The sequence below is a fragment of the Furipterus horrens genome, unplaced genomic scaffold, assembly GCF_987537825.1.
Source record: "Furipterus horrens unplaced genomic scaffold, mFurHor1.1.pri manual_scaffold_5, whole genome shotgun sequence".
Taxonomy (NCBI): domain Eukaryota; kingdom Metazoa; phylum Chordata; class Mammalia; order Chiroptera; family Furipteridae; genus Furipterus; species Furipterus horrens.
This window is the reverse complement of record NW_028327175.1, coordinates 1,709,157-1,726,551: the sequence shown is the minus strand read 5'-3', so window position 1 is coordinate 1,726,551 and position 17,395 is coordinate 1,709,157.

Below are 17,395 nucleotides of genomic sequence, written 5' to 3'. Positions count from 1 at the left end.
CACGTGATCTGGGGGCTGTTTTCAAAGCTCCGTTCAGTAAGAAGTCACCGAAATGTAAGCACAGCAGAATAAACAAAACCAGCGCCCCCAGGCAGAGCGGCTGGGAACGCTCCATCCAGACGGGGTACTTGGAATGCATGCACCGCTGCTTGTTTTTCCCCTTGAGCTTCACGGGAAGGTTCTTTCCCAAGCAGAGAGAAAAATAACTTGTGTGATGGCGTTTGCACCCAGTCGTCTCAGATTAACACCCGGGAGAAGGATTTCCTTGTTGATGAAAGAATGATTGATTTTTAAGTTCATGAAAGGGAACTCTGGCCAGGACTCAGCCGACCAAGGCAGCTCACGTGACGAGTCTCTAGCCAGGCTTCCCGCAAGCCCTTGCTGTTTGTCCCCACTGTCTGGGAGTTCACGTGGCCAGGGCGACAGAGCCTGGGACCTCCCACGGAGCCAAGCTGTCTGTGGAGCCCCCAAGGGGGCCTTGTCCTGCAGGGACAACAGGGGACAGGCACGTTGTCACCTGCAGGTAAGTAACCTCGCTGGTCCTTGGCCTCTGCACCTGCAAGTCGCCTGCCCCAGGAGGGCTGCCGTGAAGACCACACACTTTTTCCCTTCGACCGCACCAGCGTAGTGCCTGGCCATGGCTGACGCGCCGTAAACATGGCTGATCCCCTCCTCCAGCTCGCAGTCACAGGGTGCACCGATCGCAGGCAGCATTTGTGAGGCTCCGGGTGGGGGGGAAGCAGTGATGCACCAATGGTCTCCATCCATGAGCGCTGGCACTCCCGGGGGCGACAGGACACGCTCACAGGTAACTACCCCACAGGGAAGGTCGGGCCCGTGCCGGGGAGGGAGCGCGTGGTCTTCTCAGGAGGCAGAGGGGGGAGAAACGGTGCCGGCTGGGGACACGTATGATTCCACGGGGGATGCGGCGCTGGCTCTGGCCTTCGGGGGGTCATAAGAGACCCACGGTGCAGATGGGGGAGAAGGGGACTCTCAGTGGAGCAAAGCCGCGGAGGCCAAAGGCCCGGGGTTGGGAAGTGTGGGTCTTCCAGGCAGGGTATCGAGGGCCGTGTGTGCAGGGAGGCAGGGAGGGCAGGTGGCAGGGAGCACCCCAGCAAGACCATGAGGCCTTGAATGCCACGCGCAGAGTCAGAACACGTTGTCGGGGCCAGGGCCTCTCAGGTCACGGCACACGTGGATGCCAACTGGGTCTGTACCACAGGCTGGACTAAGTGGAGGTGACAGGGGGTATGGGGGGCCTTTGCTCTAAGCAGTGGGACCGAGGGAGGCTTTCTGAGCTGGGATATTACAGGCCAGAACTTCCTGTGAAGTGTATCACGTTTCAAACCATACGTACATATGTCATGGCTGAAGTGCAGAAAGGGACAAATGTCTGCAGGGAGGAGGAACCTCATACACGGCACTCCGGTTTAGCTTTTTTTTTTGCGAAGCTAATTGGTTAAATAAGAGCTCCTGACTTATTGTCTTAATCCATACAAGTTCCATTTATATTCAGCTTCTTGATGGGAAATGCAAGACATGAAACTCAAACATGTCCGTGTCTGAATGGCCTAACTTAACACAGCAGCTTCCAGAATAGGAGGGCCCAGAAACAGAGCTGGTCACTGTGTTTCCTGACGACAAGCCTTTGCTTAAGTTCGGTTCTTTGGCTGTGAGATATATTCTCAGTTTTTCTGACACTCCTGGTTAGGGGTTCTTTCCATGTGGACCCCAAACTGAATATTAGAAAGGGAAGAGCCTATGGACAGTCTGGAATAGTCAAGCTTTGCTTTCTTTTTCTCTCTTTAACTATTTACCTCTTGTGTCTGGCTAGGCTATTCTAAGATTTTCCAGAATTCCTTGAAAATTCAGTCATTCCACCTGTATTTCACGTTCTGTTGGTATCTTACAAGCAGACCCAGCATAACATGGATCTAATGAGTAAGAAGTGGAAAACAGAGTTGAACCCCCAAATGAAAGCAGGCAGTTGTATTTTATTTTTGTCTATAGGTTATCTTTAATGAAGATGACGATAACTAAATAAAAATATTTTAATGCACAAAGATAAAAATATATATGATAATCTCCTCTCTAGTCTCCCTTTTTGTCTGTCTGTCTCTTCCTCACAGACACACATTTTGAGGGAAGAAAGTTAAATTCCTCCTTAGATGATGCTGTCTTTCATTGGTGTTTGTTTGTTTGTTTTGTTTTGTTTATTTTTTTTTTTAGAGAGAGGGGGAAGGAGAAAGAGAGGGAGAGAAACATCACTGTGTGGTTGCCTCTCACTCACGCCCCCAACTGGGGACCTGACGTGCAACCCGGGCCTGTGCCCCGACTGGGAATCGAACCAGCGACACTTGGCTCAGAGGCCGGAGCCCGAGTCTGGCTCTTACACTCTCAAGTGGTAGCTGAGTCGTCAAGTGACGGTCTGCGGAGGCAGCTTGGTTTCTCCCGCGTTAGCGTTTCGGCAGGTGAAGGAAGCAAACATCAGAGCCCACAGACGTTTGGGGAATTGACATGAGCTTTCTTTTCTTTCTAAGTGATGTGCCGTGGAAGGCCAGGCGAACACGGGGGGCGGGGGGCCAGGGAGGGGCTCCTGTGTTTGAGCGGGAGGGTGTGCAGCTCACGAGTGTGGGTGGTGTAACTGGCCAAGCAGGTGGGGGAGGGGGGGCAGTTCCCCCCGATGACGGGCCGCAGCAGCCGGTGAATCTAGCGGGTACAGAGAGGGGGCAGTACAGCCGAGAGGCCCTGGGGCTGCAAGGCACGTCCGCGTGGCTCTCAGGTAGCCCAGGATGACGCCTTAAAGGAAGCCTATCTGCCAAGAGCCCAAACCATCCGTGCTTGAGGGGCGCTGGTTGGGACGTGACCAGCAGAGAGGCAAATGGAGTCGTAGTTAAATGGCGTGTCCCTTAAAGGCACAAGTTTTGGGCCACCAGGGAGCAGCGCGCTGAAAGCCGAGTGACTCCAAGACTGTGTGAGTGCCCTGGGTCTTCGTTCTCGCGGGGTAGAAGGTGTTTTCTATTGAACCAAAAAGCATCATTTCATACATAAGACTGTCGCTGGGGATACGGAGAGAGGGGATTACAGAGGCAATCTCATTTTCACTTTCAAGTTTTAAAATAACCCTGCTGAGGTTATTCTGTCTTATTTCCTCAATACTTGTGTTCGGCATAGAAGGATTACTCAAATATGAGTTTAGTGAACTATTTAGAAAGAGGTCTTTTATTTTGTATTCAAGAACTAAAAGAAAATTGTATTTACTTTTTTAAAAAAACTAACATACTCCTTATAAATCTTATTAAAAAAAGAACAACAATGGGAACTCATTTTCACTTATAAACAGTAACTTTATAACTTAAAGTTTTACTTTGTTTTTTCTTGCTCTTGTTCAAGTTTTCATCTCTGGAGACAGACTTAAAATGTTGGTGCCAATGTGGTTTTACAGTAATTTTGGTTCTTGACTATTAAGTTATGAACCTATTTTATTTAAAAACAAAAAAACAGCCAGCATAAAATTCAACACTGTCCTGGCCACACACTCTGCACGGAGCGAGCACTGGACTGAGCAGTGTGTGCAGTTAATGACCGGTCTGGAGAACCGCAAAAGCATATGCCCCAACTCCCCACTTAAACGGTAGGACGGGAAATTCGAAATGTATCCATTTACAAATCTTCTGGCCAAACTTTTTAAAGTACTCATTTCACTGGCAAACACTCCAGCTGAAGACCAAAAACAAGCAGCACGCAAAGGCAATGTGAAAGCCTTGATCCTAGTATTTCCTCCCAAATGTATGTAAAATTTTACTTTTCTTCACTTTGCTCACCTTCACGTCTGTGCGATGGGCTACCACGAACAAACACTAACTCTCACCACAGAACTGGGGGCCGGGGCATCGGCTTTCTTTTTGTGAAGAGTTCTTCCCAGGATTCTGGCTTTCTTTTCTATGGCTGATGACATGTTCTCCCTCTCCCTGTCCTGGACTCTCGCTAAAGAGGGCTCGGCGCTGCTTTGCCCAGATGCAGTAAAAGCCAGCTTGCTGTGGATGATTAACCAGAGCGTCAGAACCAGGCAGATCTGCAGGCGCCAAATGGGCCCTGACCCACACCTGTCCCGGCCCCTGGGCGTCAGGCCGGGTAACCCCAACACACCCAGGTTAGGGCCTGCTTTTCAGTGGGTCCGCCAGCCCAGGGCTGCAGCTCTGTAGAGACCATTAGCTGACAGCATGGAGGGTGGACCTCTGCCTTCCAGCGCGTGGATCACTCCAGCAATCGCAAAGGTCTGCAGGAAGGGGGGGCTGCCCTAACCCCCTGTGTGGTTTCAGACCTGGCGCTGAATCCCCGCAGAGGAGCCTGGCGTAGCTCGGCCCTGGCCCGTCCCACAGCCGTGCGAGGGCCCGGATGGTGCTGTATTCAGAAGAGCTTTGAGGCTGCATGTTCTCTGTACACAGAAGGCTGCTCTTTGTATTGATCCGGGTCCGGTTAGGAGGTCGGCTCACCGTGTAACGAAGAGCCCGACAGGTCACACCTCCTGCCCCTGACGCTCCTCATCCTCACTGTTTCACTGGGACTGCATCTACCCTGACTAAGCTCAGGGAGCACTGCCCTGCCACCGTGTACCCGGCCGTCCCAGCAGGGCACGCGCGCGCAGCTGAATTCCGCCTGGTGCAGCAGCACGGAGCGCAGAACGGGGCTCGGCCACCCCTCGGCCGCTGCAGGAGGAAGGCAGCCTCCTGGGTGCCGCGCTGCGGACCTTGCACCATCGGACCTCACCCTGACCTGCTGCTCCACCTTAAATCCCGCCATTCCTGGACCCACGAATTCCCTGTGCGGGCCAGGAGCTCACAAGCCTTCACGCCTTTTGTAAACGCTCTCCGTTCTGATGAAGCCCCGACCCGCCTCGGTCCACCTTCTCCAAGATGCTCCCCCGCGCCCCTCGCAACTGTGGACACCCCCCGCCCCCCCGTGAGAGCTCAGCCTGCTGCGCCGTCCTCTCTGTGAGCTCCCTGGTGGATCCAGGGTTCGGTTCCTGGAAAGCAGCTCGTCAGTGTAGGGAAGGAATAAACCGGCGAAAAGGCGTTTTGTGAAATGACTGGGGTTCATCAGGAGGAGCCGGGATCATTCATTCTTCATTCGTTCACTCGTTGTTCGTTCATTCGTTCATTTACTCATCTGCTCATTCATTCGTTCGTTCGTTCATTCATTCATCCATTCGTTCGTTCATTTGTTCATTTATTCGTCTGTTCATTCGTTCGTTCATTCGTTCATTCATCTGTTCATTGATTCGTTCGTTCATTCATTCATTCGTTTGTTCATTCATTCCTTTCTTTGTTCATTCATTTGTTTGTTCATTTGTTCATTCGTTCATTCATTTGTTCGTTCATTCGTTTGTTTGTTCATTCATTCATTCGTTCATTCACTTGTTCATTTATTCATCTGTTCATTCATCTGTTCATTCATTCGTTCGTTTGTTCATTCATTCATTCATCCATGCTGAAGCACTCGCTGCTCTTCCCACCCGGGAAGACGTTGGACCAGGCTTACCGAGGGTGCCAGACGCCCCCTCCTGTCTACAGGGGCTTCCATTCGGCTCAGGGTGCTGACACAGCCCAGGCGCAATTCCAGGCACATCCCCAGCCGTCCCCAGTGTCCCCATCCTCTGACAAAGGAATTATCTGTTTTCGCTGTGTGGGCACTTCGGAGGCTCACGTGGCCTGAAATTACTGTGAAGTAGTCCCGGTGGCATTGTGGCGCCTTTTCTCTGTCCCATCCGTTGTCTGCACAGAGCCCACAGGGACGGTGGCGAGCTGTCGCAATGGCGGGGGGGGCAGTGGGCAGGGCTGGGAAGCGTGTGGGGCCGCGCCCCAGCATCAGTGCCCACGGGCTCCCGCCTGCACACGTGAGGGGCGGTTTCCACTCTGCATTTTTCCCCTCCAGACGAGTGAAATCCCCGGGCCCCGAGCTCTGATCCACCACCTACGGAATTTCCTCTCAGTTTAACTTTTTCCTCAAATTCAAGACACTGTACTTCACTTCCTCCTTGATTTTTTTCCCAGAAATATTTTTATCTTTTTTATGGTTTATCCAAATTAAGCCACAGGTCTGCACCCTGGCCGTGTGGAGCTTGGCTTGGCCGAAGACCCTTCCCAGCGGTTTAAAGCAGATTGCAAAAGGACGCCCACTGGGCAGACAGATGTGGCCAAGGCCGTTCCTCCCGAGGGTGAATCATGCCAAAGCTTCCCCTCCAGGCAAAGGGGTCACAAAAAAGGCACCAGCTAAGGGCAAAAGATCACAAAGAGGCAGGGGGGTGGCCCCCTGGCTACAGGCTGGTGGGCAAACGGGGCTGTGCAGAAACCCCAGCCGCCTCCAGGCCGCGTGCTTGTGACAGCTGAGGTCCCAGGGAGGCCAGCTCAGGGTGGACATGCCCACCCATGCGACAGTTTGCCAGGGAATGCTCCTGGAGCAGCACCCAAGGAGGGGAGGGGAGGGGAGGGGGAACAGGAGAGACTGGGCTGGGATGCAGATTCCAAGGCAGTTTTGTGGCTGGAAGACCATTCAGGCTGTCCCACATGGGGGCAGGGGGGCTGGGCCTCAAGGCCCCCATGCTGGGGAGGCTGGGGACGGAGATGGACCCCGAAGCTGTCCTGAGCAGAGGTGGTCCCAGAAGGGAGTTGGCGGATGAAGGCATCTGCCGGCCAGGAGCTCTCCCAGCAAATGGGCCAGGGAGTCGGTGTTTCCTGGGCAGCATGTGGAGCATCCCCTGGGACCGGCCGACGCTGTTTTCCTCCTTCCGGGGCTCTAGGCAGCCCCCCAGCCCCGCCTGCAGGTGCTGTCCACGTTGGCAGGCCCCTCGCCCAGAGCCAGGCCCTGCCCCCATAGTGGGACCGCAGGGGCTCCTGGGCCCTGAGGGGGACACTGGGAAACGGGGCAAGCCCAGCTGGCACCACGGTTTCTGCTCACAGCCTACCTGAGAGCCATCCGGCTGAGTCTGGGAATCCGAGCAGTTTCCCTAAAAAGAGGACGATAAGTTGAAATCTGAACATGACCAAGAGTGAACTCAGCAAAGCGTGAGGCCAGGGGAACGTTACAGGCCGGAGGACGAGAGGCACTAAAAGCCGGTGCGATGGAGAGCAGGGCCCGCAGAGGGGAAGGGCCCGGCCCTGCAGAGCCCAGACGCAGAAGCGGCCAGCGCTGGCCTTGCAGGCCGTGTGCCGGCCGGGAGGGGGGCGAGGGCCGGAGCCGCTCGGCTGCCTTCAAGTGGGCGCCCCGGGAAGCGCCCCCTGTGGCTAGTCCTGGCTCTCGTGCTCACACCGCCTGCACGCAGTCTTTCTGCTCCCATGCATCTCAGGCAGTGAGGTGCCCACTGCAGTTCAAAGGGACAAAGTGTCCTCCAGGACCTCACACACAGGATAACAGAGTTGGTCCTAAACCTGAGAGGACTGCCTAATCCAGCCCCTTCTTTACAGACGGGGACGCGGGGCAGCTCAGAGAGGCCTGAGCTCCTGCCCGGCGTCATCTCCAGCTAGTCGTGTGGCACAGGCCTGATTCGTGTCCCCTGGCACCTAACCGTGCCTGTCTCCCAGGTCAGGGGCCACCTGTTTGGCTATGCCAGCCCCAGCTGTGTGGGCACACTGTCCCACGTCTGCCCCGCAGGAGCAGCGGACCGGCAGAGTCAGCTCTGGAACTAGAAGGGTCCGCAGCTCCGCGTCTCGTCACCTGCTCTGCTGTCTTTGGTGCCCATCCCTTTCCTTCCTGTGGAAGCTCCTTCCGTCCTCTGTCCTACCCTCGGCCGGCGCTTCCCGGGACTTTCCGGCTGTAGCTGTTGAGGGGGCCGTGCAGGCACAAGACCCGATGAGCAGACCGGACCCCTGCTCCCAAGACGCGAGGCGTGACGCAGGCCTGACGACAGAGGTGTGGCCCCTGGATTGAGCCAGACCTGAAGCTGGTGCGCCCGCTCTCTGGGCCTCCTGGTTAGGGGAGCCAGCGCGTCCCTGTCGTCCTGTGTTCCTGTCACGTGTCCCCATGGAAGAATTTGCTGTGCGGTGACAGAGCTGGGAGCGAGACTTTCTTTATAAAAGATGACCTGGTTGGCCTCTGGCTAAGATGAATTTTTCTCTCAAAAATGTACATATTGGAAGGGGAGTATATAAGGCAGTTAAGTGATAATGGAAAAAATACAGTAAAATTTTTTTCAAAAATGTCTACTAATCTACCCAGAGACGGTCCTGCAGGCAGCTCACGCGTTGGAACTCCAGGAATAAAAAGGCGGCTCAGGCCGGGGGAGCATTACTGCTGAGATCCGGCGACACCTCGTGCAAGCCGGCGCAGTGGAGGGGCCCGCGCGGGGACCCCTGCCTGAGCCCGAGGCCCGCCCTGCCGCACACGGCGGCGTGGTCCCCAGCCGCGCGGCGCCCCGGAGCGCGCACACCCGGAACCCAGGAGTCTTCTGGGGTCGTGCTGAGGACCGAACAAGCATCGCTTGTAAGGCTCTCGGAACAGCGCGTGCGAACGGCACACGCACGGTGCCAGCTGCGCCCGGTAAGGAGCAGAGGGAGCCCGTGGCGGAGAGGAGAGCGGCCCAGGCGCGGGGGGTTACCCAAGGCGAGGGACGAAGTCGCCGGGGGGCTGGCCGCAGGTGGACACCGAAGACTTGCCTCCATTCCAGAGGCCCCCCCTCCCACGGGGCCGGCGACCCTCCCTAAGGTGTTTCCTCCCTTAACGCTGCCACCCACCCTTTTCATTTGTAACCGAAAGCCCCGGACTGCGTTTCGGTTCCTTGTAATCACGTGAGCTTGGGCGGAAGCGCCAGGTTCCCAGAGCGCCACGTGAGCCAGGCAAGAGGCATGTCCCTGTGGCGCTCTGTCTGTCTTAGTTCTGGAAAAACAGCTCCCAAGCCAGTGCGCCTCCAGTGGCAGGGGCCGCTGTCATTCCAGGTGTGTGGACAGCGTGTAGTACGACCCCAGGACGCCCCGTCCAGGGACGTGCAGGACAAGAGGGGCTCTCCTACGTTCCCGCCTTCGGGGGCAGGGCAGGTCCCTTTGCTGGGGTCAGGCAGCCGGGTCGCCTTGTGACTCTAGTGTCCCTGACACTCCTTGGCTGCGTTCTATTCATAGAAAACCTTGGCTGGGCTCCCGGCCTGGGTCACATTGTTTGTGAGGAATGAGGATGTACTCTGCTTTTTTTGAATAACAAACCCATGTTTTCAAGTCCTCGGGGGGCGGGAGGCGGGGGCTCTTCCCACAACATAAAGCGAGGAGTTCACATCATCCCTCTGAGGTGTGTCATTCCGAAAGACCCGGATAAGATGCCCCACAGAAGAACCCTCCGAGGCGCCCGCCCGCCGGCCCCAGTGCCTGTTCATAAACATCGCGTCTGAGAAGACAGCGGCCAGCGGAGTCCCACGCAGCCCTCCCCCGGAAGCCCAGCCTTGCTCGGTCCCGCTCCCCCACTTCAAAACACAGACCCAGATGGGGCGGCGCTGGGGCGCAAGAAAACAGACACTGGGCACTGATAACACCAGGCCCAGCTCTTCCCATCTGAGCGTTCACCCACCATGCAACTCACACGTGGCGCGAATCCCAGAATTTCAGAGCTGCGGTCCCGACCTACCAGGACAGTCTCTGCGACCGCCACCAACCCATGAAGATGAAACCCGTAAATATACGAATAGTCTCTCTATCGATGGGAGTATGTCTCTGAAAATGGGATGTTAGTCTTGCCTGGAGAGGAACAAATAGAGGAACCTGGTTTATTGTTTCCTGTGGAGGCGTGGTTGGCAGATTGTATTAGTTTCAGGTGGACAACGGAACAATTCAATGTTTGTGTACATTGCAAAGCAAGCACCACAAACAACCGAGTTAACATTTGTCACCAAACATAGTTACAAAAATTTTCCTGGCAATAAGAACGCTTCTGACCTACAGCCTTATCAAATTTTGAATCTGCAATACAGTGTGATTAACCAGCATGGCCCTGCTGTGCATGACCTCCCACGACTTGCTTATCTCCTTACTAGAAGTTTGCATCTTTTGACCTTCACCTCTGTGCCCACTTCCCATCCCCCCACCATGACACCCCGGCAACTACTCGGTCTCTGCTCTATGAGATCGGTGTTTTGTTTTTTTGTTTTGTTTTGTGTTTTAGATCCCAGGTGTGAGTGAAATCACCAGCCTTGCCTGTCTCTGACTGACTCTTATCACAGCACAGTGCCCTGTAGGTCCGCCCATGCTGCTGAAATGGCAGGGTCTCCTTTTTTATGGCTAAATAGTATTCCATTGTCACACACCACATCTTCTCTCTCCTCTCGTCCATCAACGGACACCTGGGTCGCTCCCATGTGTAGGTCACTGTGAATAATGCTGCAATAAACATGCGTGCAGATGTCTCTTCAAGCTAATCATTCTCATTTTCTCTGGGTAAATACCCAGAAGTGGAATTGCTAGATCCATTAATTCTTTATTGCTTGGGAAATAATTGCCCAAACAAAAGAAGACAACGCTTACCAGGTGAGGTACCTCACAGCCAGTGATCATGGTATCGGGTTAAGAGGAACCTTGTGTCTACCCGGGACCCCCCACACCCAGCCCCCCAACATATCACCTCACTTGGGCATGCGTGCCCACTAATTGTGGCCTTTACTTGCCGTGGGCATCAGGACCAGTCTTGACTCGGCCTTTGCCAACCCTACTGTGCTCCCACCTGTATCCTTCCGGTGTCTGATTCTCGGTGACGCGGTCTTGGCCTGCCCAGCCCCCACGCAGACTCAGAGGTGGAGTGGAGTGCTTGTCGGCGCCTCAGGGGCAAGGGAGCGGTCCCTCTCCAGAGCACATTTCCTAAGAGGGGCAGTTTCTCAGATTCTCAGCAGGTGTGACATTGACCTTGCCATTGTAAGGACAAAGAGGAGGAGACAGTGGAAGGCTCGGAAGGGCGGATCCGAGTACCCAGTCGCTCCCTCAGCATTCACCTCCACTCAAGTTCGGATTCACAGAAAAGCTTCAAGGGTAGAAAATAAGTTCCCTGTGCCCTTCCTCCAGATTCCCCAGACGTCAACACTGCATCACGCTGCTCTGTCATTCTCTCTCTCCACGTGTGTACACACGATACTGTTTTCCAGTTTGAGCTTAAGTTGTAGCCATGTAGGTCCGGCTGAAGTGAAAAGGGTTTCTTAAAATATATTTCGTGCAGGCCAACAACGCTGGGGAGGATTGGGGGGGCGGGGATCAAGCAAAACAAGGAAATATATATATATATGGATAGATATGTGTGTACACACACACACGATGAAGAACAAAAAGTCACTGATGTTACACAACTGGATTTTTTTAAAGAGGATTTTATCTTAAAGCCATTGTGGATAATAACGTTTTTGTCTGGACACCAGGTGAAGTCATTTAAGAAGAAGGAATCAGTGGTCAGCCTGCAGACAGCTGACGGGAGGGGGGTGTCAGAGGGCCTCGGCCTCCCATCCCACACCCAGCCCTGGGCCCCACACGGAGCCCCCAAACCCGCACCGTCTCTGCTCCGTTGTTGGGAAGCACCCACCCACCCACAAGGACGTGGACAGCAGAGCCGACGCTTCTCTCAAAAGCACCGGTGACAGCAATGACCTAGGGCGGCCCCGACTTCCTCACTCGCCGGGAAGTGGGGACTTTCCTGATCCCCACAGGCACCCCTCCTGCCCCAGCACCCCCACCCCCGACCCGTCCACTGACCTGGTTCTCTTGCACAACTGGGTTTTCCCAAAGCAGCACTGCACCCCCCAGATCAGCACCTCATTGCCCAGACGGGGGGCTGGGCATCTCCGGCCACCTCCAAAAACGAAACCCCCCCACTAAGGAAAATGGTTTGGCACAACAGAGCTGGTCGCTAAGCCGGGCCGCGGGGTCTGAGCGGTTTCCCCGGAAAGGGGGTTTCAGAGGCTGGGACCACGGTGCAGCCCAGGGCCGTGAACCGGCCGCGGCAGGTCCTGGTCCCGCGGCGCCACCCCCGCGGGGGCGCCTCTCCGCCCCTGTCCCCCGTTCTGTGAGACGCCCACATCCTACCAATAAACTGCGGTTTTTAATTACTTATTTATTTCCAGAGAGAGGGGAAGGGAGGGAGAAAGAGAGGGAGAGACATCCGTGTGTGGTTGCCTATTGCGTGCCCCCAACTGGGGATCTTGTCTGCAACCCAGGCCTGTGCCCTGACTGGGAATCGAACCAGCGTCCCTTTGGTTCGCAGGCCGGCGCTCCATCCGCTGGGCCACACCTGCCAGGGCTTTAAACCGCATGTGGGCTGACGTTTTCTTGCTGTTTTGCTTTGCTTGTGACCGAAGACCCTAAGACGGCGCACGCGACGGGCCCGAGCACCTGTGTTTCGGTTTTGTTTGTCCGTCCCCGCAGCTTCCCCACCGGGCTCTCTAAAGACAGGGCTGCAGCTTTGCGCCTCCTCGCTCGCTCTGTTGCCGTCGCTGTGCGGAGGGGACACCCCTCCAACCGCATGGCCTAACTGCTTGCAGATGAAAGAGAATAGCCCCGCACCAGACTCACCGGACTCTTTCTTCCTTTTTTATGTCGGATGCTGCTCTGGCGTAACTATCAAGAACTGAGTCCATTTTCAAATTCCTGCAGTTCCTACAAAGCATGAATCAAGGTCGTGAAAAAGGTGTCCCACCTCTGTTCACCTCGGGTCTCAGATCCCCCTGGAGGTCCGACTCATTCAGTGACTAGAAAGCCACTCATGACCCTGGATTTTTTTATGTTGTTTTCAAACCAAGAACTCAGCCAGTGCCAAGACTGGCAGGAGTTCCTGAACGGGCCAACATTCCTTGAGTTTCCTTTGAAGGCGGAAAAAAAAAAAGCAGCCTAAAATGCATTATACAAGAAAGAAAGGTATGGACCAGTTCAGGGGAAACTGCAGAGGAAGCGGGCCGGGTCCCAAAATAAAAGGCAGGAATAGACGGCTAAAAATAGTGCCCAGGGAAGTGTGCCCGTCGGCAGGACTCCCCCGCATTCCCCTCGAGCATTGTGTGTGTGTGTGTGTGTGTGTGTTTTTTCCAGGAGCATGCTAATGATTGTTTGTAGATTTAAATAGAACACGTATTTGTCCTTTAAAAATAGCCGTTTCTTTTGTAGAATGGTGAGAGCGTTTTCGAGAGTGTGAATTGCGTTTCACTCCCCGCTCCGCGCCTTTTATGGGCAGCTTCAAGTTTGTTAAGGAGCCGATCGAATTAGCTCAGTGTCGTTATTTATCCATCTTTAATAGAACGTGTAAAATAGTTTAAATATTTCAGTCTTGCTGCAATGAAAGGGCACGTGAAATACCAAAGTAAAAATGAGATTGGCTTATGCAGTAACACGTCAGTTATTTGCTGCTGGTTGGAAAGCTCAGTGTGCATATATGTGTGTTCCCATGGATATGTCTGTCAGGCCCGGCGATAAAATAAAATGGCATACACAGAGCATGCGCAGAAGTCCTTGCAACTCTGCACACTGGCCACCACTCACCCCACTCACCCAGAGGGCACTACGGGCCACACCTGAAGTCACCAGCTCGTGAGTGGCGGAATGAGCTCATCCTGGCTCCCTCTAGTCCAAAACTCTAGGGTCCTTCCATGGTACCCAAGATAATCAAACCTGGTTTTCAAACAGGCAAACTACGTGCAGGTAGCCATCCATAGGCTCTTCGGTGCTCACTCTCCCGGTTTTGCTTGCCTTTGAAGGTTTATATCACAACTGGGTTTATACTACTATTCCGACCATGCGGGGCGCACATCTGTGGCCCGTGGAGGTGGCGTGCCTCCTGGCTAGGTTTAATCGGGTTATTCAATCAGACTGGTATGACAATTACTTTTTGCCCTCAAGAGAAATATGTTACGATAGATTTTAAGAAAATGACTCTCATCCTGGGAACCGCCAGTGCGGCTGTCCCTCACGACGTTTGTTTAATAATGACTTCCGAGTTGTTAATTCCTGTTTTCTCCAGACACAACAAAAACAGGAAATATTTACCAACTTCACAGGTGTCAGGAAATACTTTAAAATCCTTTGTGGCCTGACCACCCGCTTAAGCAGAGAGCATTCCTGGGCACAGGTGCCGATGATGGATCGTAACGTAAAACGTGTGCCTAGAAGTCAGAGACCAGCGTCCATTCTAAGAATTCGCCGCTTGGCTTCTGTAGGACAAAGGTCTGTTCCGGAGGAGGGCCGTGCTGTGTGCTTTGCTGCCTTTCTCGCAGGGATAAGAAAACTGCAATTCTCTACATGTACTTGGGTTGAAACCCTATTTCTGTAACTTTCAAAACGCCAGGATGACAAAGTGCATCTCAAAACTACTGAAATACAGGATTATGTTCCAAAGTCACTATTTACATAGTAAACCACTCATTTGTGTTCATTGGTTTAAATTTGCTGCCATTTAAATTTTCAAAAAGTGGAGCGTGCTAGACCAGCAGCCCTGCCCCCGCCCTCCGGGGACCTGCTGAAATGGAGACTCGCCGGGTTGGCAGTTTGTGCCTCAGCAAGGCCTGCAGGCGGCTCCGAGGCCACAGCTCTCCAGCGTGGGCCCTGCGAGCCCGGCCTCTGCTCCACGACTAGCACTACTGGGTAGAGTCAGGAGCAGTCAGTTCTCTTCTAAATGTCCACGTGCTGTTGAATTACACCCTTAAGTAAGGTCACTGTGGCTCCTCTACCCCTAGGAAGCTCAGGTTATAGGAAAGGGACAAGCAGTAGGGTGGAAACAGCAGTCCTCCCAATTGCCTTTCACACACACACACACACACACACACGACAGCCCGGTCTGGCTTCCACGGCAATGGCCTTACAGCGTTTGCTGCCGCTGGTGGTTTCCCCAGCGCCTGGGGGAGAAGGTCTCCCCTCCTCTGTCACCCAGGACAACCCCGCATGTCAGGGTCACTAACTCTATTGCATGCTCACCAGGTTTCCATCGCCTCATGCCCCAGCAGGCAGGGCAAGCTGCCATCAGGGGGACAAGGGAGCTGCAGGTGAAAGCTCCCTCAGGAGCTGCTGTTCTGCTAGAGATTGAAGACCTGCCACCTGCTTCCTCCATCCCTCCATCCATCCCTCCCTCCCTCCCTCCATCCCTCCCTCCATCCCTCCCTCCCTCCATCCCTCCATCCCTCTTCCCATCCCTCCATCCCTCCCTCCATCCCTCCATCCCTCCCTCCCTCCCTCTTCCCATCCCTCCATCCATCCCTCCATCCCTCCCTCCCTCCATCCCTCCCTCCCTCCCTCCATCCATCCCTCCATCCCTCCATCCCTCCCTCCCTCCCTCCCTCCCTCCCTCCATCCCTCCCTCCATCCCTCCCTCCCTCCATCCCTCCATCCATCCCTCCATCCATCCCTCTTCCCATCCCTCCATCCCTCCCTCCATCCCTCCATCCCTCCCTCCATCCCTCCATCCCTCCCTCCATCCCTCTTCCCATCCATCCCTCCATCCCTCCCTCCATCCCTCCCTCCATCCATCCCTCCATCCCTCCCTCCATCCCTCTCCCCATCTACCCTTCCACCCACCCACTCATGCACCCATGCATTCACCCCAGAAGTACTTAGGACGCAGACCAGGCGTCAGCTTGCTTTCTCGTAGCCCCAGAGGAAGTTGGGCCTCACTGGAGAAGACTGACCTTGGTGTTTTCTCGTGCTTCTCTGTTGCTTCCCAGAATGGCTCATTGGGGCGCAGAAAGACAATCTCAGAACTTATATTTCTATTTATGTCTTATCCTGTTAAAGGTTTCTAATTTGAGTGTCTGATAGCGAACATAATATATTAAAATTGTGTTATGTAAATAGTTAAAAATCGCATGCTCAAAAATATTGCAATCAAAAAGTGTGCAGAATTCCAACATTTGGAGACCACCGCTGTGAAGCAGAGTCAGGAGACTCCAGAGCCGTTTGGGACAGGCAGGTATTAGCACCTTCAGTGAGGGGCACAGAGGTCCCGGGGGCACGAAGCTGGACAGCTGGAAAGCACACTGGCCACCGAGAGGTGAGCCCACCAGGGTCTGATTTTATTGCCCATGGTCACACACGTGGCTGCCGCAGCGCCCGGAGCAGAGGTCAGTTCCCCCAGTCCAGTCCATGCCCCACTGCCCACACACCCCACAGGGGCGTCTGCACTGTGGCCCAGGCTTCTGAGCCGGGCAGCAGCTCTCCAGCAGCCTCATCCCTGAGAGCATGTCCCGGAACGTCACTGCGCACAGGGGGAAGCCAGGACCTTCAGTGCTTTCTGCTTCTGCTTAATAATATGAATGCCTTGCGTGAATGTAACATTTTATACCATTCACATCATTTCTGCCATCTTAAAAAAAAAAAGAAAAAGAATAATTTGGGCATCTAGATGTTTTCCCTAACACAAATATAATCCTTTAGTGCTATATCAGTTCACTCACAGCATTTTCACAATTTGCCCACAGGCTGAGTGGGCCTATGCGCTTCTGGGCTACAGCTGTTCTTGTATAGGCCCTGACCGGTGTGTCTGCCTTCAAAGCGTAACCACTTACACGCACCCGCGGAACTGTTCATGTTTTTGTGCGTGTTTGTTCGTTTGTCTGTTTGCTTTCTGCCTCTGTGGGATGGGTTAACACATTGGACATAAGTTTTAGGCAGCTCTAAGGCACAAGCAGACCAAAAATGTAAAGCAAAAAAATCAATATTCTTGTCTCATGTTTTGACACATGATGCTTGTCTGTAGCAGAAAAGTCAGTGGAGGGAGTTCCCTTTAAGACACATACAGCAGTTCTTACTCATTGAATGAATTGTTTAACGTTTAGCAATTTAATGCGATCATAAATGGACTGAGAACAGCTGTCCTGTTTTTTATCAAACGGTCATAAATGTGTCCTTTTAAAGCAAACCCTAACAGCTTATTCTGTCTGCATTCAAAGACCCTTCGACACACACGTTCACAACTTTGTGGGCAGACTTTGGGAATGAAATACAGGCAAACATTGAAAGCATTCTTAAATAAGTCTTTATTCCAAATAAAATACTTCCGCAAACATTTCCTAACACAATCTGTAGGACAGCGCTCTCTGTGCTCAGGCCCTCCCGAGAGTACTCATAATTCCGCTCATCCACTGACCTTAAGGAGAAAACACAAAACTGAACTATAACCTAAAGTTGGCATTTCCTGCTGAAAACGGGCCCTTTCCCAAACCTCCCTACGAGCGATTTCTCCTTTAAGTTTAAAGCTTATCGAAGTCACTGCCCTTACTTTAAAATAAATTCCCTCTGTTGCTTATTTTTTGACATTTTATAAATCCAATAACTCAGTTTTTCTCAGTCTCTTATGCTCATGACAATTAACATTACTATAGTTATTAATCATAAACTTTCCATGCCTGGGATCTCTGAAAATCTTACCGAGTTACAGTTCTATGCTAACCATTTGGAACAAACAATAT